Here is a 27,169-nt window from a genome sequence, read left to right as displayed (position 1 = left end):
AGTATAGTAGTAGGTGCACACGGATCGGAAATCAGGTTATTTTAATGTGCCGTGCAAATAAACAGGCTGTTAGTGTAAGAAATAGTGGGTATAACGCTTAGAATATCGATTAATCGCTATGAAATAATGTTGATAAATTATCTCTTGAAAGTACTATAAAATTAATGTTTCTAGTATTTTCGTACTTGAAGGATAATGAAATTTGAAAAAGAGATGCCAACAGCACCTGGTGTTCCCAGGCGGTCACCCATCCAAGTACTGACCAGGCCCGATGCTGCTTGACTTCGGTGATCGGACGAGAACCGGTATATTCAGCATGGTATGGCCGTTGGCGAATGCATATGGCTTCGAGTGAGTTATTGTAGCTACGTAGGTTTGTCGGTGAATACTCAAAAAGACCAGCGCGTGCAAAGCGTTGCTAATTGTTTTAAGTAATGCATGATTACGAAATTATCGTGGTGAACGATGTGAGAATATTCGTCTTTGTGAAAAACAAAATTAGAAAAAGTATACCAACAGCACCTGGTGTTCCCAGGCGGTCACCCATCCAAGTACTGACCAGGCCCGATGCTGCTTGACTTCGGTGATCGGACGAGAACCGGTATATTCAGCATGGTATGGCCGTTGGCAACTACCTTTTCTTCAATGTCCTGTTAAGGAAGTATGTTTTAAGTAAGAATTGACATTATTAACTATAAAGGCAAGCATATTAACGTCGTTAACATTACTTGGAATATACTAATATTCGAATAAATATTTGAATGTTCGAATGATGAGTGATTCGGATGTTCATAGTGCCACTGTGTCCTATCGAGTTTACTATCACGAACCACGTATGAAATTGTATATAAATAAATAAAAATAAATCCTTTATTAAGTATTGATTACAGGAAAAAGGCAAACTTACATTCTTTAATGTACACAATGAAATGTATGAAAGATATTTTTAAGATATGTTTCACTTACCCTTTATAACGCAAGGTAGTTTTCAGTGTAGCATCCTCTTCAGCTGCGAGATAACGTAAGGCAGATGATCATTCAGTCGTGAAGCACTAAAATGTAATATACATTTTAACTATTATCGATAAGAATTATTTACTGCAGGGATGCAAATAAAGTGAGGCAAATTAGTAAATAAAAACCGATACTGTAACTGATAATGTAATTACGTATCTGTATTAGTTGTATATACAGTAATCGCACGATTATCCGCGGAGTTGGATGTTGGCATAATCGCGCATAATCAGCAGTATGAGCAGAAAAGGGAAATGAAATGAAATCTTTAGATTTACGTCCCATACTTATACCGGTTACGCTAAAGGAGACGGTGATGATGAGTACTGAATGAAGAAAGTGGGAGGAAACGGGAGAAACCCGAGAAAACCCATGAGCACGGTCTTTATGCACGACAAAGTTCACACGGCACGAGGTGGGATTGAACCAGGGACCCCAAGCACCGGAGGCCAAAAAAGGGACAAAAAGTCTTTCGTGCAACTTTCGTTTTCGGTAAAAAGTTTACACATAATTTAGAAAGAGTAGTTTTCTGGTCTTTTTATTTCACAAGTTGGTTCATGTCTATATTTTTTACATGCATAAAAAATTTTTCAACTCCCTTGCTTATTTCCTGTTAAAGACCTCTACCTCTGATTGTATTTTTTGCACATATTCTTATTGTTTTCAGACAACATTTCTAAAAGCGTAATTTATCGTCAGCAAGAAAAGAAAAGGAAAGCCTCGGATAGTGGAATGTGTACTGTATATATATATATATATATATATATATATATATATATATATATATATATATATATATATATATATATATATATATATATATATATACGTATTAGTATATAGTTTTATTTTATACGTCTCCTATTATTACACAATGTGCAGATATTGTCAAAGCGCAAGTAAATATGTATAACTCCCCGTTCTGCACTTAATAACTTGAAAGAAGTTCGGGGAAGGTAGTGTAACAGAAAGTGCAAACAGAAATAAGGGTTTACAGGCATTTAATATTATTCCGTAGTAGTATGATTTTTTGTAAAAAATATATATATATATATATATATATATATATATATATATATATATATATATATATATATATATATATATATATATATATAAACATACATATTCAATGATATAGTAAGAGGTTAGCAGCACTGATAGAACTGCAGAAAGTACAAAACCGTTAATAAGAAAGAGAGAGAGATGGTGGCCGCTTTTGTGCTTTTCATTGGCTAATTCCGAATTGCGCGCGAATACGTACGAGATTTCTTTCTTTTTCCTCTTCGCAGCCCAGATGTTGCCAATTAGAAGTTTTTAGTACTACATTTGTATGAAAATGTTGCCTTTAAGAAATGTGGTTTGCATACAGAGAAAAGAGCAAAATGAATATTTACCTTAGTGGGCATGAAAAAAGACGAAACATTTTGCAAGATGGACACACGAACTTCCTTAATGCAGGCGTTCAGTACATTATTGTAAAGAAAAAAACACTAAAAAGAATTACTTCAATATCCCTAGCAACATTCAACAATTCATAGAGAAAAATCTTTATTTTGAGAACAATGGAAAACTATGTAATTGTAGATAACTACTAAATTTAATGATTAAGGAAAACGTTTAGGCCCGGCCCTTCAGAAAGAAAGTGCACAGAATTTTCTCTCATGGAAGCAATTGCAAAATCAACATTTTGTTTGCAGTTATAATTAGAGGATCTATATACAGGTTGTTCGAAAAAGAATGTATCCTCTTGAAAGAAAATATTCTCTGGGCCCCTAATCCTTTATATACCGAAAGGAAGTTTGTATAGCATTTTTTCTTACCTTCGTTAGAAGAATTGAAAGTGACTACTATCGTGACACGGGAGATATTTGATCGATAGTCGAATTACTCCCATACTCGAATGAACACGTCTCTTGTAAGGAGAGGAAAGGCTTCTGTGATCCGCTATCGCAGCTGTGTCATATCTGCAGAGAATGTTAGGACACAAACGTGATCTTTGAGAGCCTCGTGAAAAGAAGTCGCATAGTATCATGTGTGGAGACATCGGGGCCATCTGAAGAACGCTTCATCATTAGGACCAAGGGCGAGTTACGAAACACTCTGGGATATATTTATTAACATAACTTCTCGTCATTCTGCAAGTGTGGTGGAGCTCCATCCTATTGGAAAAGGAAACCTCGGGAGCCCTCTTCATGTGTAGGTATCGTTCACATGTGAAGCATGTGAAGATAGATTACTGTACTATCGTGTACCTAAAATCATTTTCTACGAATACGAACATGTCTACACTGAAGGCAGTGCAGCTCTTTTTCTCTTTTTTTTGGTCATGTATTGTAACGCGGGGCAATGCACACAATAACATGTAATGTTGTGTATCATCATAAAGGGCCAGGGCGATGATTGGATCTTGATGGACGTGGAGAACTGATAGGTGATGTGAGTGGTATTGTGATCTATGGTTGTATGTTTACTGATGAATGCATAAGGAGAGGTGAAGGGGTTGCCTTTTTTTTATGTCGATCGGGAGGGAAGCGATTGGGAAACTTTTGACTTTGTTTTTCAACCGAATATATTGATTGAATAGGTCGCCGACAATTTTACGGGGCGTCACGTCGTTGCCTTTTTCATGTCGATCGCGAGCGAAGCGAGCGCGAAATTTTTGACTTTTTTTTTTTACCCACAATATTTATTCAATCGGTCGCCAACACTTTTAGGGGTGCGTCACGTCCTCTTTTCTCTGCTGATCGCGAGCGAAGCGAGCGCGAAATTTTGACCTTTTTTTTCTCTTTTTAATTCTTTTTTTTTTTAAGAAAAAATATTGATTTCATAGGTCGCCAACATTTTTACGGGATGCAACATCGTTTATTTGTTTTTGCAACCGTCTTTCTATCTTGAGCCCCCGCCAAGTTAACTTTATGGTGGACAAAAACTATGTGCGGTGGGTTACCGCGGGGTTCTCCCGTTTCCTCCCACTTTCTTCATTCCACCACCATTTCAATCATTTCTCATAATCAGCGCCTCTTTTAGCCTAAGCGGCATAACGTGGGACGTAAAACAAAGATTTCCTTTAGTTGCTTTCTGTCTTGATTACGAGCGCGAAATTTTTTACTTTTTTTTCTTTCTTTTGATATTATTCATTTAATAGGACGGCAACACCTTTACGGGCCGCCGCGTCGTCGTTTACACTTCTTCAGCCCATATTCTTTCTGCTTGTTCGTTTTCCGGCATCTTGTTATCACCGCCCGCGGCAATGCCTATGTCTTTCATCGCTTTTTGAAGCAAATCTTTAATAAATATGCACTCTCACATTTCTACTAATATGCATACCACAGTGGATAGACTGTAACTAGGAAAGCAGAAGCCTGCATATCATATTATTTAACAGTTGAAAGTGAACTGCCATTTTAAGTTTGATTTTGATCAGATGAGTGCAGTTCAACTCGTCGACAATTGTGAAGATTCTCGAGGTTAGGGACCATCCATTTTGTGCTTTGTAATGAAAATGGCTGCAGCCAAACTTCTCTGATCTGAATGAAACTTGGCATGATGATACATCTTGACCTGCTCTACAAGTTTATTTAGTATTTTCCGTTGCGCAGGCTTTTGCTTCTCCAGGTTCTCCCATGGAACTGAGAAACGTATTCAGTCGAACTTCTGCGGTAAGTCAGTATATCATCCTGAGAAGTTTGATCGAGATAGCAGAGGTTCGACTATTCGTTTTTCAATTCCATGTGATATTACAACACGGTGAACTAAATTTATATAGAAACACTTTGATTTTGTTTTGTTTTTTGCTAGCATTAAACTGAGAAAATGTTATTCAATAGACAGAGAACACCACTCAAAGAAAAGTACATCATAAGAATATATATATGGTTGCTGTGGTTCTCGGTTTAATTTGCTAGTTAAGAAACTTGCTCTAAATAAGTACATCTTACAGGTGAAAAACTAAGCCAGGCGATAGAATTAAATATAAAGTTATACACTTTTATTTTACGTTTACTAGTGTTGGGTTACTACTGTAAAATAAGTCAGTATATATGAAAGATAACTGTATTAGGTACTATTTTCCACCGGCGGTGTATTCTTGCATAGTGTACTTAATGTTTACAAGCGGGGCGCTACTAGTATGGATGCATGACAAGTGCTATTGAAACTCGAAAACTAACTGGTTTCCACTACCCTTGCTTATACGTATACCCGCGTCGCCTTCGCTCCTGTTCACTTTGGACGCACATTCTTGCTATCGCTCAGGCCCCCAGCTTTCTCCTGTTTTGGCTCCCTTAAATAGTATTCGTGCTTTTTATTGACCACCTGGGAAAGCACTTGTAATGATTTTACACCAGTAACTGTAAAATACATGTGTATTACTTTATTTAATTCTGTCGTCTGCAGAATTTTTTTTTTTCGTACAAATATGCCTTTTCATGCAGAACACTGAATTTTGCCTGTAAATTTTTGAGAATATGCTGTGACGAAACTTGAGCACCGTTCTTCTTTTCTTTCTTATCACGAGTCTTCTTTAGCCTAATGAGCACAATCATCACACGATAACGACTATTCTTTTCATTTAACTTGTAAACAAGTTGAACTAATAATAATAATTGATGTACAAAGGAGAAGTGTCCTACATATTTGAGGTAAAAAATAAAATAAATATACTTCTACTTCATCCGTGTTTACAAAGTTAAATGTTATCGATTTACAAAAAATGGTCACCTATCCACACACTGACCAGGCTCGACACTGCTTGACCATACATATTAAAACATCGGTCCCACTGAATACACAAGTAGTAAGCACATTCACATAAAAATAATTAGGATTACAGTATATAAAATGTGTTAATTAAAATAGCAAATGCCTTACCTTATCACAGGCGATCCAAAGCCACTGCACATCATCTGCTACGCAAACTATATTCCTCCAATATTTCACTCACTTCCTATATCACGCAACAGAAAATATTAATAAAATTCACTTAGCAACATTTTCATTTTTAATCAACAATACGTATAACAATTAAGAATAAAATTAATTGTGAGCACATTGTTATAATTAGAATACTGTTTTTATTCGTTTACAAATATGGGATTAATATAGAGCTGGCAGCAACAATATATACAACTCATCCTGTATGTATCGTAAATCCTAACTTGAGAAGACATCTCTGACGCAAACAATGAGACAAGAAATCAAATACTATATCCGACACATTTGGGGTTTATTGAACTTCAATGTTGGAAGATACCACCTTGTCGGTAGTACAAATGTAATATCCTTACAACACGCGGAACTTTTGCCAGGCATATCTAGGAATTTGGGAAGATTATTTGATATCCTTAATGTGCAATGTATGATTATGACGCATTGTTATGTACACGCAGACGGAACCAGGACAATCTATAGATGACATTTGCACTGTGTTTGGACAATTTGTTCGCAGAAAGTAACCGTTTTTGTCTATGAATACTTGAGAACATGGAAGGTATGAGATATACATTTTATGCGCAAATATTATAATACAAATCATTGTTAGTTTGGTGGATGCGTGAAAGAAAGAAAAGGAGTAGATTTTTGCAGACGTCCGGATATAAAGCGAGAACTGAGAATACGCATCTATAACATCTATTTTCTTTGTGTTAATGATATCGATGAACTAAACGGGGAAACTAAAATACAACTGTTTGCAGTATAATTCGAAGTATAGTCAAGTGCAGAGGCGTACTCACGGGGTGTCCACCGGGTGCGGACTCCTCGCAAAAGTTCCTAAGTGAACATACATTTGCAGACTTTCTCATTAAATGTAGTTATTAACAGGGAAAATATTGATGTATCATCAATATAAATCTGATCTTACACTTCATCTGTACTCTGTCTGTATCATGTTTTTGTGAAAAAGTAAGTGGAATATTTATCGTGTTTTCGAATGCAGAATAATAGTATATAGACATAGTGGCTTGTAGTATTGGAACCTTGCCCCCCGAAGCTTGGATCCCTTAGAAGAAAAAAAAATGCATGCGCGCCTGGTGAAATGGTTAACGAATTCAGTTCACTCGATGAATCGACAGATAGTAATACACATTTCGACAGATCGACAGCATTCGACAGATACAGACATATGAAAGTAGCACAAGAATTAGGCGAAAGTCCGTGCGTTTTCTCAATTCACGTAGGAAACAACAGAAAATATCAACTACCATAAAATAATCCGTATATATATTTAATTTATTTGGAATAAAATAAATATAGAAACAACCTGTTCATACATAACTACGGTAAGTGCGTTAATTGCTAACGTAAGAACAAATATGAAACAAGGCACAAAATAAAAAAGAAAAATAAAGTTAAAGGGAATAAATATTTAGGCTTGATTGTCATTCGTATTAAGAAGCTGGGTAATAAAATGTTAAAATCTACAGAAAATTATGAAATTAAATCAGGATTTGAAATAAAAGTCTATACATTGGAAGTAGGCCAGGGAGTTTGCAAGGCAGATGTGTGCGACACGCGTTACTTTATAGATTCCCTTCATTGAACTATAGTAAGCAGTACGAAGATGGTACTTTGCGTATAATCACAGGAAGGATTGAAGTTAATTACCATGGTAATATAATTATTTATTGATAAGTATTTCCATGTTAAATTATGAAAATTATAAGCACAAGGAGGGTGAAAAAGTAGTGTGACCGACTTAGCAATGACTGAAACATAAAATAGAAAAGCGAATAAAAACAAATGCCTTTTGAGTTATGTGGAATAAAGTTTCTTCTAGCCAGTAAGGAAGAATAGGATCTGGTGCATTCATTGAATACCTGAAAAAAATCGTTTATCAAAATAGAAGGAAACACACTTATCGTTGTGGCAACTACGAACTTCTGTTTACCTCAGCCCGCCTCAGCAAGTGCTTTCTATCCGGTCCGCGCTCCGTAACCAAACTCAACGCTGCCTGCCAGCGAAAATTTCATTCTTCAGTATCGTTGAGTTTATTGCAGAAAGCAATGGCAGATACGGCATCAGCACCTGCAGCCCCGGCACAGGCTTCTCCTAAGAAGTCTGCAAAGCCTAAGAAACCAAAAACAACACCTTCTCATCCAAGAACATCAGAAATGGTGAACAACGCCATCAAGAATTTGAAGGAAAGGGGAGGAAGTTCACTGCAAGCTATTAAGAAATACATCTCTCAGAACTACAAAGTGGATGCCGAGAAGCTTGCTCCATTTATCAAGAAATACTTGAGAAGTGCAGTTGCTTCTGGGTCTTTGGTTCAGACCAAGGGAAAAGGTGCATCTGGATCGTTTAAGCTTAGTGCTTCATCGCTGAAGGAGAAGCCTGAAGGTGGATCTTCAACCAAGGCGAAACGATCAGCATCAAAGGAGAAGAAGCCTGCGAAAAAGCCAGCAGCTAAACGTCCCAAGAAGACTGGTGAAAAGAAAAAGGCTGCTGCTCCCAAACCTAAGAAATCACCATCTAAAGTGAAGAAGGCAAAAACTCCCAAGAAGCCAAAGGCCCCGAAGCCAAAGAAGGCTACAGCAAAACCGAAAAGTGCTAAGAAGGCTGCACCAAAGAAGAAGTAAATGTGTCAGTAAATCATCTGACATTTTAAAACGGCTCTTTTTAGAGCCATCAAATACTTTGAGAAGAGTAAAATTGTGCTTTTCCTATCATTATCACATGTTCATTCATAGCAATGTATAGTATACACGGAAGGGACTTTGAGTTTTCTTTTTAACCGAAGCACTTCTTGATGTAAGTGCTTTATAACAGAGGGGAATTGAGGGTGGGGAAAGAAAGCTTTCACGGGTGTCAAGAATGGTGTACTCGAAAAAAAATGGGGAACACATTACGTAATGTCAATTTGTGATCACTTACTTTTTCCTTGTTCCTATCTTCAAGTAGCGAAACAGTACAGAAAACGCACTTAATGCATTTGTTAGAAAAACTTTTGCAGGCTGACTGGGTTCGATTCTCGGTGGGAGCTCAAATGTTTCGCATTGCACGTTAATAAGTAGGTCCACGTTTGAAACAGCCTTGCTGCTGAAAGGGACACTAAACTAAAATCAACTCTTTTCAAGGCTGGGGTGAAAGAAATGTTCGAACTTATTACAACTCGTGAAAGTGAAGTAGACTATGTTTCAATTTAACGTCGTACTATTATGATTTTTATGATAAAGGAGACGGGTGATTACGCATAATGAATGATGGAAATACTGGTGTAATGAGAAAGTGTTAGGAAAAGGGAACACGCTAATAACCACGGATACCGTCTTATAATTCGTAATATTGCTATAAAGAAAAATAGTAACACCAGCAGAAATGTAGGTGTACAATTGAACTGATGTTAAGTACAAACAGACACTTAAAGAAAGTTTAGTTTAACGTTTGCATTCAACAGCAGCGACCTCTGACAAAATAATATTACTTTTGCTACCTTGGAAGAAGTACATATTTCGCCTGCGAGTTCTATCAGATTAATAACGTTGAGAAGGGCAAACAGTGGTTGAATCGAAGTTAACTTATGCAACATATGGCAAAATCGAACCCTTGACCACATAAAACGAAGATAATCAATCGGTAAACATAGGGGAAAACTAAAGAATATACTTGAAAGATAGGATGATATACGAAACGACAGGAAAACGAAGGTAGATGTATTAACTATGCAACATACGGCGTGAGAATTTAAAAAAAAAGATAACAAGTATGGACAAGATCCTTGTTAGGATAACAGCATCTCTAAGTAGTGTATTGGTCCTAAAAAGGACCGTTTTTGAACTCAGTGCCAGAACTTCAAACTTAAGCACGTTCCCCACGGATGCGGCGAGCAAGCTGAATGTCCTTAGGCATGATTGTGACTCTCTTTGCGTGAATAGCACACAAGTTGGTGTCTTCGAAAAGCCCTACAAGGTAAGCTTCACTTGCCTCCTGTAAAGCCATGACAGCTGAGCTTTGGAAGCGAAGATCTGTCTTGAAATCTTGTGCAATTTCTCGGACGAGTCGTTGGAAGGGCAGCTTGCGGATGAGCAATTCAGTGCTCTTCTGGTAACGACGAATTTCTCGGAGAGCCACAGTACCAGGCCTGTAACGATGGGGCTTTTTCACTCCACCGGTAGCTGGAGCACTCTTTCTTGCAGCTTTGGTGGCAAGCTGCTTTCGAGGAGCTTTGCCTCCAGTAGATTTCCTAGCTGTCTGCTTGGTACGTGCCATTGCAACTGTCACGACTTGTTTCAAATAATTGCGCGCTCAAAGTCAAAGTCAAAGTCAAAGTCTGTTTTCCCAGCATGGGAAGGACGTCTAGCCAGTAGGGCTACTTTGTCCATGGTGTTATTTGTGTTTTGTTTTTGTGGTGCTAGTTAGAGGGCCTATGGATTGGGTATGTGAATAGGAGTTGGGATTAAAGGTATCGGATTTCTACTGGAAGCTAGCGTTGTTTATTTATCTTTCTTCTTGATGTTCCCTGTAGAACAGCTTGGCCGTAATCCAGTGTTGAGGCGCTCAAGCCCGTAAGCTCCGCCATTGAGTCCAAAAACTTTTTTTTTTTTTTAATGGTTTGGTTTAGTTTAGTTTTTAGCGATGTTTGCTAGTGTTTCGATAATGGTGTTGGGGTTTTCTGTATTTGGTATTGTTCCGTAGTGTTCTTTGAAAAAATTTGATTCAATCAATCTATTGGCGAACTTTCTGTTTAGATATGATATAAACTCGTTGAGCTTTTTGAGTTTATATATTTGATATGCCTCATCTGTGTGTGTTTCTCCCATCGTTATTCTTATCCAGTACCTTTCCGTACGTTTCAGTCTTTCGACGTCTTGGTTAGTGAAGAGTGGGGAGCCGTAGGTGAGATTAGATCTTATAATCGTTTTGTAGATTCTTGAGTTAACCTGTGCTGTGTTGTTGGCGTTTTTCAGAATTGGTTTAAGTAAATGCATGATTTTAATTGCTTTACTTTTTAGTTTCTTAGTATGTTGGTGTAGACTCAGTCTGTTGTTTAAGGTAATCCCTAAGTAGGTGGCACTGTTCTGAGGCTTGATCCGTGCGTTGTTTATTTTGATGAAGCTGTTTTTATTTTTCCTCGTGCCTTTGGCTGTAGGGTATACGATGAGAAGCTGAGTTTTAGTGGAGTTCATCTCCAAATGCCACTCTTTACACCATTTGGAGAAACAGTCAGCTTGTTTTTCTAGTTTTGTTAGAATGTTCTTTGTGATGCGAGAAGTGGTCCAGTAGGCCGTGTCATCTGCGTATAATGCCAGCTGAGTGTTATCGTTTTTTGGGGTGTCGTTGACATATATGATGTATAGGAGTGGTGCAAGAGTGGATCCCTGAGGAACACCTCTCTCTATAGGTATGGGGTTCGACAGCTTATCTTGAAATTTAAGTTTTGTTTCCCGGTTTCTGAGAAAGAAGTAGATCCATCGTATTATTGTTGTTGGGAGGTTGAGTTTCGTCAGCTTATACAGCAGCCCCTCGTGCCACACAGTGTCAAATGCACTGCTCAGGTCAAAGAACATGGCTCCTAATTTGTGCTTCCGTTTGAAGGCTTCCTGGGCGTCATTGAATATTCTTATGGTGTGCTGGATTGTGTTATATGTTGGCCTGAAGCCTGCCTGGTGCTTATTGAGTTGTTTACTCTCGGCCATGTATTGGTGGATCCTGTTTACTATTATTTTCTCTATGAGCTTAGAGAAGGTGGGTGTGAGAGTAATAGGTCTATAACTATTGGATAGTGTGGGTGGTTTCCCTGGCTTCAGGATTAGTATAGTGTGCGCTTTCTTCCACGCTGTTGGTATATATCCAGTGGCTAGAGTGGCGTTGTATAGGTCTGTGAGTTTGCGGGTCAGAATTTCCGGGGATTTCTTGATATGGAGAGCGGTGATCCTATCCGGACCTGGAGCAGTGCATTTTTTCTTTCTAAGAACGTTAATTACTTCTTCATGCGTGATATCTTTTAGCAGAATGTTGTGATCTCCTGGGTGATTGTCGAGCTTGTCAGCCTCTATCAGGTTTTGGTGGTGGTTAATGATATTGGTAATGAGATGTGCTCGGTTTTCTATGTCTCTTTGTTGTGCTGTTGTGTTGGGGGCTCGATCATATTTTCTCCTCATAATGTCTTCGAAATACTGTAGTTTATCATTTACAGTTGGTAAGTCCCTGTTGTCTATCTTGTGCGGGTTGGGGTTTGCTGTGCGGCGGCTGTATCTCCTTTTGATGGTTTTCCAGAACTTTCTCGGATTACTTCTTTGTAATTCCTCGAGGTGACTACATATTCTGTTTATTTTTGATTCATTGTGTCTGATGATGTCTTCTTTAATTTCCCGTTGTAGCCTATTAATGGCGTTTTTTGTGTTTGGGTTTGGGTTGATCTTATGTATCCGATGAAGTTCTCTTTTCTCTTTGATTTTGGTTATGATGTCTTCTGGAAGCCTTTCTTCCTGGGGGTTGATGCAAGATTTTGGAATGTGTTCTTCTATAGCTGCTTGTACTGCTTCGGTGAGACGTTGATTAGCTGCTTCTATTGATTCCGGGGTTGCGTCTATTTGTAAGTTGATTATTTGGTCACTAATTGTGTTCCTGAAGTCTTCCCAGTTCGTTTTGTCATATCTGTATATTGTTTTGGTGTTTATTTCTTCTATGTGCGTCCCATGTATTGTGAAAGGGATTATTGCGTGGTCTGACCCGGTGGCGAAGTCGGGAGCATGGCACTCGGTTTTTGGTAGCATTTGGGGTGACGTGAGAATTTTGTCGGGCTTGGTGTCTATTTCGTTAATTCTGCGTGCTTTCCTGGTAGGTCCAGGAATTCTGGCATTCATCCATGTTGTCATGGCTAAATATTCGATCAACTTTCTTCCATTGTTGTTGGTAATGGGGTCTTCTATTAGCTGGTGTTGGCTGTTGATGTCCGAGGCTACGATAATTCTTCTGAACTGGGAGAGGTAGTTTAGGATGGGGAAGGAGTTTTCAACGTTTAGGTTTGGTGAGTTATATAGTGTGGCTAGGTAGAAAGGATTTTCTGTGTGGATTTGGATCAGGATGGGGGTTTGGGAGTCACATTTGATATCTGGGGGTAAAGGATATTCCGTGTAGTTGATTCCCTGTTTTATTAATATGGCCGTGCCTCCATTAGCTTTTATTGCCTGTGTTTTATCGTGCCGAACTGTGTTGTAGCCTGGAATGTGAAGTGAATTATTCTTCCGGAGCATTGTTTCATTTAGTATTATAATGTGGATGTTGTGGTCCCTTGCGTATTGTGTTAGTTCTGCAGTTTTTTGGCGTGCCCCCTCGATGTTGAAGAGCATCATTCGGAGCTTACTGCTGATCTTCTCCTTTTTATTGTTCATCATCGGATGGATCTGGTGAGTTTGTGTAGTCATCTTTGTTATAGTGGGGTTTCTGTTTTTTGTTTCTGTGGTAGTACTGTTTTCCAACGTACAAAAAGCCTTCTCTGGAAGTCATAATGTTTATTTTTTCGCTGAATATATCTTCTGTTGTTCTTCTAAGTATGTCTATCAGTTCCTTGGGCTTATCCTTGTGAATTAGAGTGAGGGTGCTACTCACCCATGTAAGAATGTTGTCTTGAAGTTGCAGTATCTTGCTTTTTAGATCCTCCATTGTATCCTCCAGTGTAGTATGTTCTGGTGGCGTTTCGTCATCTGTGGGGTCAGTGTGTTCTTCATTATTACTGGTTTCCTTGTTAAGGTCTTGCTGGTTAGGCAGTGTAATAACTTTCTTTATTTGGTGGTCTTCATTCTGGTATGGCCTTGCAGGACAGTTGCTACTTCCGGTTCTGTGTCCTTTAGCTGTGCATGTTGCGCAGAATGACTTCGTGGCCTCTGAGTTGCATGTTCTTGGCGAGTGTTTCTTCCCGCATTTGTAGCACGTGACCTCGTTGTTGCATCTGGTTGCGTGGTGGCCGTATGAGAAACATCGTGTGCATGGTGTAGGGCGTCCAGTGGTTTTCGAGTTCTCTACTTTATATCTTGCTATCCCAATACTTATTCCGTTGGTAATCAGTGAGTTTATGGTCTCTGGGTCTCTAGAGAAAATCCTCAGAAGTGGAATCGGCCCTCTATCAGATTTCATTCGTGTAACATTGGTGAATTGTATTCGTTGTTCCCTCATATCTTCTTTAATTTCTGCGATGTCTAAGTGAACAGGGACTCCTCGTACTACGCATGTAAAAGTGGCTTGTGGCGTCTGTGGTGGCAGGTTGGTCCGTTTTGTGTAGTCATTAGTATTCCATTGGGCATTTGCTCCAAAGTCCGTAACTGTAAAACCATCAAGGAACTTTGTCTTGTCTTCTTTAGTATTGAAGATTAGTTTCACACCGTTGTTTCTATTGAGGTTGTATATAGTGGCTTTGATGGCTGGTTTAATTTCTGCAAACTTTTTCTTTAGTGTTATTGGGTTCGTCTTGCGAGGGTCTGGGTTGAAAATAGCAATAGAGAAGATCCTTCGTTCATGTGAATTGTGTACATTGTTTTGCTTGCTTTGAGGTCTCTGCTGGCTGTTGAGTTCGTTTGTCTCGTTATCGCCTGTGCTAGATGGCCCTTCTCTCGGGTGGAGGGAGTTCGTGTTTTTCTTCGTTGGGTTGAGTGTGTTTCCTCTAGTCGCCTCTTGTGGTACTGTGTTTTCTATGTGATTGTCATGTATCATCAGCTCGCTGGTCTTTCTCCCATCTTGGTTGCAGATTGCTGTGGGGCGGATCCGCGCCTGTGCTGTTATAGGCATGTCCCTGTAGCTGCAGTTGTACTCACTTCTGGTGTTCGTGCGTCTTGTTTTATTGGTAGGTGAATGGGCGAGATGCGATGGTGAGCTAGGAGATTTCAAGGCTTCCGAGTAGCTGGAGTTCGGTGATCCCGTTGTAGGAGAGAAAGTAGCGTCTGGTGGTAGATCGTCATCCGACGGCGGGTCTCGTTCCGGTGTAGGTTGCATGTTCCTCTCCGGTGTAGTCTGTGCGGGATTTCGTTGTTTTCTTCTTGCTGGTTGCTGTTCGTCTTTGGGCATTTCCTTGCTCGCCTGGCTTCTACTTCTGGTGTTCCTGTGTGGCTTCATTTTGTTTCTTTCATTAAGGTAGGCAGTAGCTGTGTATGCTTCGCTTCCAGTTAGGGTAAGGGGTGAGGGGGTCTGTATTAATTTGTTTTTGTGTGTATAAGTGGCTCCTTGGTATAACACCGCAAGGTATCCAGAGCAACTGTGTTGTGTGTGTGTGTGTTGGTGTTAGTGTTGGGGTCCTATAGTGACGTCCCGTTGGGATCAGTTTAGCCTATTCGCGCTCCGACTGTCGGCAAGGCCTGTACATACGAGAGTGCCTACTCTAAGCTCGGTCGCTCAAGAGGGACAGGAGAGCTGATAGTCCAAACTAATCCTTTCGGTGCGTAAGTCGTCAATTCTGTCGGGGAGGGAGAAATAATAATTTAGCTCGTCGCTGGCCCTGAAAAGAGCCGGAAGGACCTGCTCTTAAAAGAGCAGATCAATCCTGGTCACGTCAGGCGTCGGTGGCCCTAAAAAGAGCCGGACGGGTACTGTTCATGAGAACAGGGATGTCCAGTTTGTTGTCAGTAAATGTCAGAGGTGGCCCTAATAAGAGCCAGTTGGTTGTATTAGTCAATGTATGTAGTCAGACAGTTAGCATAACAGGTAATGTGGCTTGAACACTCGGTGTATATTTTATCACTATCACTATCACTGTCACTTATTAGACGCGGGTCATCCGGAAACTGCCTATTCCAAAGGCTCGTATGGCCCTGTGTGCTGATTCTATTCTTCAGAAAACGCGCGAGGAACCGCTTGCTTCTCTCAATCCGTGTGGAGTTGCTTCAGCTTCCGTCCTGAATGATAATTGAATTGCGCGCTGAATGAAGTCAAGTTATATAAAGAGCAAAACCGTTAAATCAAGCTATTTCTCATTGGATAAAGTCAGTCGAAAAGGACAGTTCTCATTGGCTTAGACACGTTTTGTGTTTTTCCTCCGTGCTTTCCCTGCATGATCGAAGGAACAAAACCACGAGTCTTGGGCTGCTTGGGCTTGTCGTCGCATTACGAGGAAAACCGGCTTAGAGTACAGTACACGTGTTGGGTTCTTCCTGCGCGACGAAACAATCAACACACGAATTGGTGTGCAACATAGCATATTCCACTGAAAACAAAGAGCTAAATTTCTTTTACCAACAAAACACAGTGGAATATACTATCGCGGCGTTTATATTATAACGCGTAGTGCTTTGTACGTGAACGAATTCAAGCGAGTGATACGCCTATAGTGTGCAGACAGGCTCTTTAAAGAGCCATTTTGACAATAAATTGACTTGACGAAAAACGGAAAACAACCACCTGTATCTTTCTGCTGACTTTGGTTGACCCGACCCTCCCAGACACCAAGATTCGCTCTGGTTCTGGTGTATGCACAGGCTTGGTCCGACAGTCTGGGTCGATCTGAAGGCAGCAGAGTTACAGGGGGGACTGAAACAGCGGTTTGGCTTAGGGATCCCCTTAGAAACAGTCATATAGGCCTCTGGATACCTAGCGGTGTTAGACCAAGGAGTGCCACACTATCCAACCGCTGCAACGCACTACAATTATACAAAAGTCACACACTAAACGGGGCCTCACCCCAAACAGATGTTTAAAACACGAACAAACACACAAAACCCAACAACCACCAGAAAATCACCAATCACACCACACAACCTGCCGTCACTCAAGAAAGAAGCTCAAATGAAGGCTGATAAAAAGACGACCAAACAAAAGCCATCTCATTCAATCGTGAAGCCTGCATGGACACAACTGAAACAGATGCCCTCAGCAGAAAATCAAGATCAACAAACAGCAGAGAGGAAGAAGATTTTACAAGAAGACACAATGTATGATATAAAGGGGAAAGAAGTAGAATCCCCCCAGATGAGTACACGCGCCAGCAGACAACGCAGAACAATGAATAGAGAAGATGAACTCATGCTCTTACAAACAAACGAAGAAGCATTAAGACTGGTTACCCCACAAACAAATAAGACTACAAAGAACGATAGTAGCCCTGTAAAGGACTGGGTGTATAACACTCACAACTTCCAACAAGCACTACATAAAAGAAACCAGACGCACAACCCGAAACGACCAAGGAAGCAAAGAATGGAAACAAGACCACCATACTCAGACGAAGAGGAAGACAGAAACCAAACAACGCCTACATACGAAAATTCTGTAAACCACGCACCAAACCCTGCGACCACGTCAGAAGAGGGAACGTCGTCCGATGTGGAAACCAGCAGAAGCAGCATAGCCAGCATCGGAGAAAGCCCAGGAACGGCAAACACTTCGACCAATGAGAGTACACCATCATGCAACTCACCGAAAAATGAGCAGCCTTCATCGGCAGATCCTATGACCAATGAGCGAACACCATCCTCTAGAGATTTGAGCAATGATAAAGCACCTTCAGCCATCTCACCAACCAAAGGAAGAACACTTTTGACCAGCACACCGACGTCACCAAACAAAGGGGAAAATATCCGAACCTCTCCCAACGAACACCATCCAGCACAATTTCCCCTCCAGAAAAGTGGAAGCACAGCGAATGATAGCCAACAAAAATCCTTACAAGCAAAAGGTCCTCAGCAACGCTACTCACCAATGATAACAGTGTGCAACATGAGAAGTGACTTAACAGATATTAAAATCGCAAACATGATTAGAAACAAAATCCCAAATCTCACCCCTATCATTTACAACGTTAAAAAACTAAATGGATGTAAAATAATGTTTGCATCAGAAACAGACAAAAACAAGTTCAAAAAAGCTATCTCAGAAAAAGATTTTGGAGACACCGCCACATGGGACTGCACCGACCGCAAACCAAATGAGCAACCTAGAACAAAAAATAAGCAGACATATACGTGCGTAGTAAAAGGAGTAAATACAAAGGAAACAATAGAAGACATAAAAACTGACCTCAGACAACAAGGAATCGACTTCACCAATGTCACACGATTCAAAAATGACAAAGGGGACCTCCCACTAATAAGAATTTTCTCCACAAACCCGAAGCAAATCAGCACACTGATTGCATACGGGATAAAGATAGGATATAGCAAGCACAAAGTAGAAGAATCTCGTACACAGGGCCGGCCAACACCATGCACCAGATGCTTCACATACAACCACAATAGTCAGCAATGTAAAGCTACCCAACTATGTTTCAGATGTGGCCAAACTAGAAGCAATAACCACATATGTCCAAATAAAAACAAAGTTTTTTGCGTAACATGCAAACGAGATGACCACAAAACCGGTGCCAGCACATGCCCCGACCGACCACGACAGAACTCCAAAATTCAATCACAACAACCCAAGTTATATATTGAACCAGAAAACAACCAATATCCGACAAACAACTTAACAGCAGAAAAGAGAAATCACCCACAAGATGAATCCAGTAACAACAAAGAAGCAAATCACATCAACAGTACGCCATCCACACAAATGTCGGACATACATCAAGCCATAGAAGATGCCACAACCAAGATCATGAAATGGGTAGCCCTCCTTCTGAAATTAAACTGCCCTCCACAGGAAGAGAAACAGCTATCAGATACCATTAGAAAGGCAACAGAGGCTATTTTCAAATCCCGTATTAATATTTTATACTCGAACCAAGGACATATATCAATACAAAAAGAACCACTAACCGAAGACATTGCCTGGCATTCCAGCAAGCATGCGGGAACACAAGCAAGGAAAGAGAAGACAAACTTAGAAGACCCAAATGGAGCAGAATAGAATCTCACCAGATAGAACGCAAACAATGCAAGGAAACATACAGCAAGACAACTCAATAAAAATAATGTTTATAAACATACAAGGACTCAGAAAGAAGAAAATAGAGCTACAAGAATATATAAAAGATCACAATCTGGACATCATCATCCTAAACGAAACCAACCTCACCAAAAACAACAAAATCTACTTCCCCGGATACATTACAATAAGAAATGATCGCTCAACACCTACAGGAGGCACGGCAATCATCATCAAACAACAGATTCCTCATTCAACCCTATCCATCACTTCACACCTGCAAAATGAGATTACCTCACCCATTGCTATAACCGTAAACTCAAAACCTCCCTTCAACATAGCAACACTCTACAACCCACCAGAAGAAAAGATAGAAAACTCCTTCCCACTCCTCACGTATTTAGCGACGCTCCACAACCTCATCCTTGCCAGTGACCTCAATAGCCAGAGTGAACTGATGGGAGATCCTGTGACAAACAAAAATGGCCCTAAACTACTAGAATACTTAATAGATAGCTCATATCTTCAAGTCAAAGTTGAAGGCCCCACAAGAATAGCTCAACGTCCGGGGGAGCAGGACACCAAACCTGATAAAATACTTGTTCATGGAGCTATTGCACAAATGCACATAACCACAGAGACAACTCCAGATCTCCAGTCTGATCATGTCTCCATACACATACATGTACCAATCGCTCTCACCTCCGAGACTCCAGCCCAAAAAATAATAAAATGCTTCCACGAAGCAAACTGGGAAGAATACAGAAAGCACATCGAAGAAAACATTGTCAACCTTTCAGTTGAACAAAACCCAGAAAGTATTGAAAATTTCAACAATAGACTCACTGCTATCATAGAAGAAGCCGATAAACTGAATGTCCCAACCAAAACAATTAATACAATGGAGAAACGCCTTCCCAGGCGTATAGTAGAAAAGATCCACCACAAACGTTGGCTAAGAAGACAATACATAAAATACCGAGATCCTTATACCAAAACGGAGATAAACAGGTTAGATAGAGAAATAAAAAGGGACATTATAGAATACAATGAAGAAAACTTCATCACCCTATGTACAAAACTAAACGAAGCCAGACGCAAGACACCACGGCTCTTCTGGAACGAGGTCAAAAGATTCAACCACAAATCTAGTGGTAGTATAGCCAACAACATAGATGGACAACAGCTAATAACCACAGCAGAAAAACTACAATTCTTCGCAAACCACATGCAAGACAAGTTCAGAAGCAGTCCTCCACAGACACATGAACAGGAACAAATTCAAGACCGAGCCACACAAATTAGAAATACCATAGATCATCATAGAGACCTAACAATAGCAGATCTTCAAGATAAGCATCCAGGTGACACCACAATATTAGTAAAAGAAATAGAACTGTCAGAGATACACCAGGCACTCAAGAAAAAGAAAAATACGGCGCCAGGTCCGGACCGAATTAGAAACAAACACCTGAAGGAAGCTCCCCCCTCACTACTTAACAAATTAGCCTTGTTATACACAGCGAGCCTCAAGACGGGATATATCCCTTCCTCCTGGAAAAAAGCCGAAACAATTATTATACCCAAATCAGGAAAGCCAAAGAACAGTTCCAAAAGCTACAGGCCCATATCCCTAACTTCAACCATCTCAAAACTCATGGAAAAAATCTTAGTTAATAGAATGCATAAATATTTCAACACGAGCAAACAACTTACACCAAACCAGGCAGGATTCCGACCTCAATACTCCACAATAGATCAAGTCCTCCGTATATATAACGACATGGAAGTAGCTCTTCGTAAAAGACTCAGAGGGGGGGCAGCATTCTTAGACCTCACCGGCGCCTTCGACGCAGTGTGGCATGAGGGACTGCTGAACAAAATCAAAGACTTCAATTTACCTACAAGCATTATCAGATGGATAAACAATTTCCTTAACAATAGAACCGCCCAAATTAGAATAAACAACCAACTCTCTAAAACTTTCTCAGTGGACAGGGGAGTCCCCCAAGGATCTACGATAGCCCCTCTTCTGTACATCATGTACGTCAATGATACTCCAGTGCAACAACACCTCAACACCAACCTCGGCCTATTTGCTGACGATACAGCATATTGGACCTCCGGCAAAGCAGTAACATACATCCTGAAAAATCTCCAAACTCAAATCGCCTATTTCCAAACATGGTGTGAGAAATGGAAATTAGACCTGAATCCTACCAAAACTCAAATCATCCTCTTCTATCCTGCAACAAACCACAGAGGCATTTATAGTGATCTAGAAAGAACCATCAAAATAGGAGACCAATACATCCACCCTAAACCAACCGCGCAATATCTAGGTATCACCATAGACAGCAAACTCACACTTCAAGAGCACATAAAATTGCTAAGGAGGAAGGCAATACGTACTACACTTGCCCTCCTTCCTCTTACCAAAACCGGATACCTTGAAGAAGAAAATAAAAGATACCTATACAAAACCGCAATAAGACCACTGCTCACCTATGGACATCCCATCTTCTCAAGAAAAAATATAGAAGACATTGCCAGAGCAGAAAGATACTGGATACGCAGAACGTATAAAGCTTTCAACGAAACAAAGGAACAACTATATAGACTGGCAAAATTGGACCCCATAGACAAGGAAATTCAATCTCTGAACAAGAACTACAGCCAACAACTCAGAAACAAACCATTCTATGAAGATCACTTCCAGAAATACGAAAGAAGAAACGACGGCAATAACAACACAACCTTACAAAATATACTATCACTAACATAAAAAAAAAATAAAAAAAAATAAAAATAAAAATAAAATAAATAAAAAAAAAACTCCCAAATAAAAACAACCCACATGTCACAGTTAAAGAACACAACAAAATTACAACACAAAGAATTAATATATAATATATAATAGCAAAAGAGAACATTGAAAAAAAAAAGATAAAAAAAAATAATAAAAAAAATAATTAAAAAAAATAAAAATAAAATAAAATAAAATAAAATAAAATAAAATAAAAAAAAATAAAAAAAGAAAAAAAAAAGAAAATCCAAAATTCTTAAATTCAAACAAAAACATCATAACATAAAAACAACCTCCATCCTTCCTTCCTTGATAGGCAACGCACTCCAGTAGCTACATAACACCAGACAACTCACTACTGACAAGAAAAACAGGCGTGGCATTCCACCTGGACACCTGGGTCCTTTTCTGCGTGCTGTCGTTTCGGTATGACGCGCAGGCTCACTGCAAAAACTCTCATCCAAACAAAAAATGTAACTTCACTGGACAAAGCAGCCTATGGCTGGACGTCCTTTCATCTCCCTAGTGAGATGATAAACTGACTCTTTTGCTTGCTTGCTTGCTTGCTTGGGCTTGTATTTCTCGTGTGTGGTGAGCGAAGCAGTAACATATCGAAATGACAGGACGTGGAAAAGGAGGCAAGGGTCTTGGCAAAGGAGGTGCCAAGCGCCACCGTAAAGTTCTTCGTGACAACATCCAGGGTATCACCAAACCCGCTATTAGGCGTCTTGCTCGCCGTGGTTGTGTGAAGCGTATCTCTGGTCTCATTTATGAAGAGACCCGAGGAGTATTGAAAGTATTCCTGGAGAACGTAATTAGAGATGCTGTTACATACACAGAACACGCCAAGAGGAAGACAGTGACAGCTATGGATGTTGTGTATGCCTTGAAGAGGCAAGGAAGAACCCTGTACGGTTTCGGAGGTTAAGTTGGGGTTCCTCCTATTTTGGATATAAAATTGGCATAAACGGCTCTTTTCAGAGCCAACAAATTTATATAAAGGGAAAGATTTACTTTGTGCGATTTTCTGTTAGATTATAAGAATTCGTGTAACTACATTAAAGCCTTTTGATGCACACAAAATTACAGACGTAGAGAGATTAATTTGAGAAAATCATACGTTTTTTTTTTACATTATGTACGTTCATGTATACGTATTCATATCATGTAGCAGTATTAATGCTGGAGAAGGGGTTCTGGTTGGAAATTGGCGATTTGTTGGAAGTAGCGAGCATGAGAGATGCGAAACGCAAGTCGGAATTTCTGTTCTGACAGTAGGATGTACGTATAGAGGCTTATACAACTTCTATACTGTGCTGTGAGGGGCGAATAATGCGTTAGAAACCTGAATCTTGTCCTTTATCTTGTTTACGTGGTCTTGGGTTCGATTTTTTTCTTTTGCGGTAGTGTCTATTGTGATTTACATGTAAATTAATGACACTTCGTAGCGGGTTACTAAAATAAAGAGTAATACAAATATGAGATGTAGGTTAATGCATTGTATACTTCACATTATTTACTAAAGAAAGGCAGTAGTTACAAGAAACCTAGGCTCGCTCGTTGGGCACAGTAGCAAATGAGTTCTGAGATCAGAGAATAAGAGTAGTTGCGTATTACAAACCATATACATATAACACATATCACACAAATATGAATATCGACCTTGCAAAGAATAAATCGTACTTAAGTGTGCATTTAATGTCATTACTATGTTGCAAAAGAAATTTAGGAAAGTTTTCTGATCCGCTCTGTTCATGATGTCATTGGGGCATAGTAATGAACAATAATAAATGTCGAGAACATATTGAACAGAGTAATTTCAGCCAAGCCAACGCAAGAGAGAAACATGAGTGCTTTAAGAATGTTGGAAATTCCTTTGTCTAGCATGAAGTACATGAGAATATGTGGTATGAGGTTTTCTTCCATTGCTGAGAATCTGGGCTCGACTGTCCTGTCCTCTGGGTAATATGAGCCCGATGTACGCAAATATCAAAAAAATGTAGCTAGCGACAATACAAAAGGTAATGATCTTATAATTAATAATGTAGTGGGAACTAAGCACATCGCTGTTTGGAGTATTCTAAAGTTAGTGTGACTTCCTATGGGCTTCAATTACGATCGACGACTACACATACTAATTAATCGAATAGCAGCGAGAATTTCGAATGACACTAAGCAACTATCTCAGACACTTTTGATGAGTCTGTATATCGAAAACAATTCATTTCAATCATAAATCTCCTCTATAAAGGGGTTTGTGGCCCTCATAAGGGCCGATTTGTATGAGATATAGGTCTTACATTTATGCCTTCTTCTCAGTTTTCTTGGGCAGAAGTACAGCTTGAATGTTGGGCAAAACACCACCCTGAGCGATTGTAACTCCAGACAACAACTTGTTTAATTCCTCGTCGTTACGGATAGCTAACTGCAGATGACGTGGAATAATCCTAGTCTTCTTGTTGTCACGAGCAGCGTTGCCTGCCAACTCAAGAACTTCAGCTGCCAGGTATTCCATGACTGCAGCCAAATACACGGGAGCGCCAGCACCAACTCGTTCGGCATAGTTACCCTTTCGCAAAAGACGATGGATTCTGCCTACTGGGAATTGAAGGCCAGCCCTGCTGGAGCGGGACTTGCTCTTTCCCTTGACTTTTCCACCTTTGCCGCGACCAGACATTGTTCAATATTCTTTCGTAATAAGATGAGAGGAAAAATTGCGGCCTCCAGGTTCCAGGTTCCAGGTTAATCTTGACAATTTATCGGTACTGAGTTCCGGGCTACCTAAAGCCCCTGCCTCGTATTTGTGATGAAAAAGGAGTATTTGATGTGCATCCCCATGAGTGACAGCCGAATCAGCCACTGTCGCTGATTACTGCGGGTATTTGTGATCTACTGCTGAGGTAGTTGAATTTAGCCTCTTGGAGAAGTTGTGGTAACTTCTGAAGTATATGGATGTAGCCTGAAAAGCTGGCTTTCACGTAGAAACTTCAACAACGTCTGGGGCTGCAGGCTGTATGGAGAGTTGACGCTGGGAGCAATTCTGAGTTCTGAGTGGTTGATAGCTTAGCCAATGAGGCGGCCTGGAGTGGCCCTCATAAGGGTGTGGTCCTGTACATGTGCTGGTCTTGGATTATGAGAAAATCTCGGAGATTATATCGATTAAGATGGTCAGCTTTGGAAGCATGTCTTGTTCAGTTTTTAACTTGGGCACTTGACGTCTCAGGATGGACACTATTCTTGAGAGATCGAGATCTTGTAAGAGGTGCAAGAGTTCCTTGATGGAGGCAGTGGTGTCTTGAACGGGTGAATGAGTGGGCTCCTCAGATCGGGGGAGAGAGGGCCAGGTCTTCTTGTCATCTTTGTTGAGGTTCGGTCCAAGCGGTGGCGTGGACTTCTGGGCATCTTTGTTGGCTGGGGTGACAGTCAGTTGTTTCTTGCCTTTGAGAAGGCTCTGAATTCGGGGGCAGCCAGAGAAATTCGCTGGGTGCTCCCCGGCACAATTCACACATTTAGCTGCGGTGTTGCGGTCTTGTTTGGTACAGGCATACGTCCAGTGGTCACCGGCGCACTTTACACATCTTGGATTAGCCTGGCACGTACTCTGGCCGTGGCCAAAACGCTGACATTTGTAGCATTGGAGATATTGCTTAGACTGATAGGCTTCAACTCGTACTTTGCAGTGTAGGAGGAGGTCTTCTTTGAAAATATTAGACGCTCTGAGCGTTTTCCTCAGTGTTACTAGAAAAAGGGGGAGAGGGAGCTTCCCCTTGTTAGATGATTTATCTCGAGTTGTCAATTGGGTAACTGATAGGATAGGATAGTCCTTGTCCTGAAGAGTGCGACGGATGTCTTGAATGCTGGTATCAGTGGGCAGGTTGCGGATCACTGCCTTGATTATATCCTGCTTCTTGCGAAGTTCAGTGGCATATTGGAGTCTTTGGTTGATACAGATGTCCTGTATAGCAGTGTAATCTTCTTGTGATCGACATTTGATTTTGATGAATCCCTTCATGAGTTGAAAGGTTGGCGTTTCCTTGCATCTTTCCTGCATCTTAGCTAATAGTTCATAGCCCTTTTGGTACGGGCAGTCATAGACATATAGCCAATTGGTGGAGAGGACTGCTGTGGTCTCCATTGGTTCCTCTTTTTCTTCCTTTCCGTCTCTGGTAAGAGCCGCATACTTGTTGGATGTGTCGACCGGTGAGGGAGATAGTGCACGTGGCTTGCATGTCTTCTTCGGGGGTCGAAAATCATCTGTTAGTGATGCCAAGCTCTCTTGGGAGGCGTGCAATGAGGCACTGGGGGTGGTGCTCGCAGACTCAGTGCGAAGATGGGCCAATACATCTGCTTGAGTAGCTGATGGTGCTTGAGTAGAGGTGGAAGCTGGAGAGAGATGCTTCAGTGGTGGCGGAATTGCTCCGTAGACGGCTCGGTGATGTTGCATGAGGTGGGGGCCGGAACACCAGCCGCACGTCACTTTACGTTTTGAATCAAGTCAGTTTTGTTACTACTTCAAGCGTGCACCCGAGTGCATCAAATGAAAAGCAAGGCAGTTGGCGCGAATTGAAACACGTACTGTAATTTAAATGAAGTCGATAAATCGGCGGACACATCTAATTTTGCTGAACGAGTGAGTCATCATGCCACCAAAAACTAGCGGAAAGGCTGCAAAGAAGGCTGGTAAAGCCCAAAAGAATATCTCCAAGGGAGATAAGAAGAAGAAGAGGAGGAGGAAGGAGAGCTATGCCATTTACATCTACAAAGTTTTGAAGCAAGTGCATCCTGACACTGGCATATCTAGCAAAGCTATGAGTATCATGAACAGCTTTGTTAATGACATCTTCGAGCGTATTGCTGCTGAAGCTTCTCGTTTGGCCCATTACAATAAGCGGTCAACTATCACCAGCCGGGAAATCCAAACAGCTGTGCGCCTTGTTTTGCCTGGTGAACTTGCCAAGCACGCTGTAAGTGAGGGTACGAAGGCTGTTACCAAGTACACAAGCTCTAAGTAAAAATCTTCTTCAAGATTTTTCATTTCAAACGGTCCTTGTCAGGACCAACACATTATTCGAAAGAGTTAAATCACGAAATTTGCTTCATTCTGTTATGTAGAAACGAAATTATCGTGGTGAACGATGTGAGAATATTCGTCTTTGTGAAAAACAAAATTAGAAAAAGTATACCAACAGCACCTGGTGTTCCCAGGCGGTCACCCATCCAAGTACTGACCAGGCCCGATGCTGCTTGACTTCGGTGATCGGACGAGAACCGGTATATTCAGCATGGTATGGCCGTTGGCAACTACCTTTTCTTCAATGTCCTGTTAAGGAAGTATGTTTTAAGTAAGAATTGACATTATTAACTATAAAGGCAAGCATATTAACGTCGTTAACATTACTTGGAATATACTAATATTCGAATAAATATTTGAATGTTCGAATGATGAGTGATTCGGATGTTCATAGTGCCACTGTGTCCTATCGAGTTTACTCTCACGAACCACGTATGAAATTGTATATAAATAAATAAAAATAAATCCTTTATTAAGTATTGATTACAGGA

The 27,169-nt window shown here is 40.5% G+C and overlaps 3 non-coding genes across 3 annotated transcripts; all 3 read right to left on the bottom strand.

The window, feature by feature from the left end:
* Positions 1-214: 214 nt before the first annotated feature.
* Positions 215-333, bottom strand: LOC145676236 (5S ribosomal RNA). Its single transcript, XR_014129332.1, has one exon. It is a non-coding gene; the product is annotated as a 5S ribosomal RNA (ribosomal RNA).
* Positions 334-510: 177 nt separating this feature from the next.
* Positions 511-629, bottom strand: LOC145676258 (5S ribosomal RNA). Its single transcript, XR_014129354.1, has one exon. It is a non-coding gene; the product is annotated as a 5S ribosomal RNA (ribosomal RNA).
* Positions 630-26,787: 26,158 nt separating this feature from the next.
* LOC145676257 (5S ribosomal RNA) lies at positions 26,788-26,906 on the bottom strand. The gene has a single exon (XR_014129353.1). It is a non-coding gene; the product is annotated as a 5S ribosomal RNA (ribosomal RNA).
* Positions 26,907-27,169: the final 263 nt, after the last annotated feature.

This window comes from Thermobia domestica, chromosome 18, assembly GCF_964235325.1.
Source record: "Thermobia domestica chromosome 18, izTheDome1.hap1.1, whole genome shotgun sequence".
NCBI classification, from domain to species: Eukaryota; Metazoa; Arthropoda; class Insecta; order Zygentoma; family Lepismatidae; genus Thermobia; species Thermobia domestica.
The sequence above is the reverse complement of the archived record's forward strand: the minus strand, read 5'-3'. Positions and strand labels throughout refer to the sequence as shown.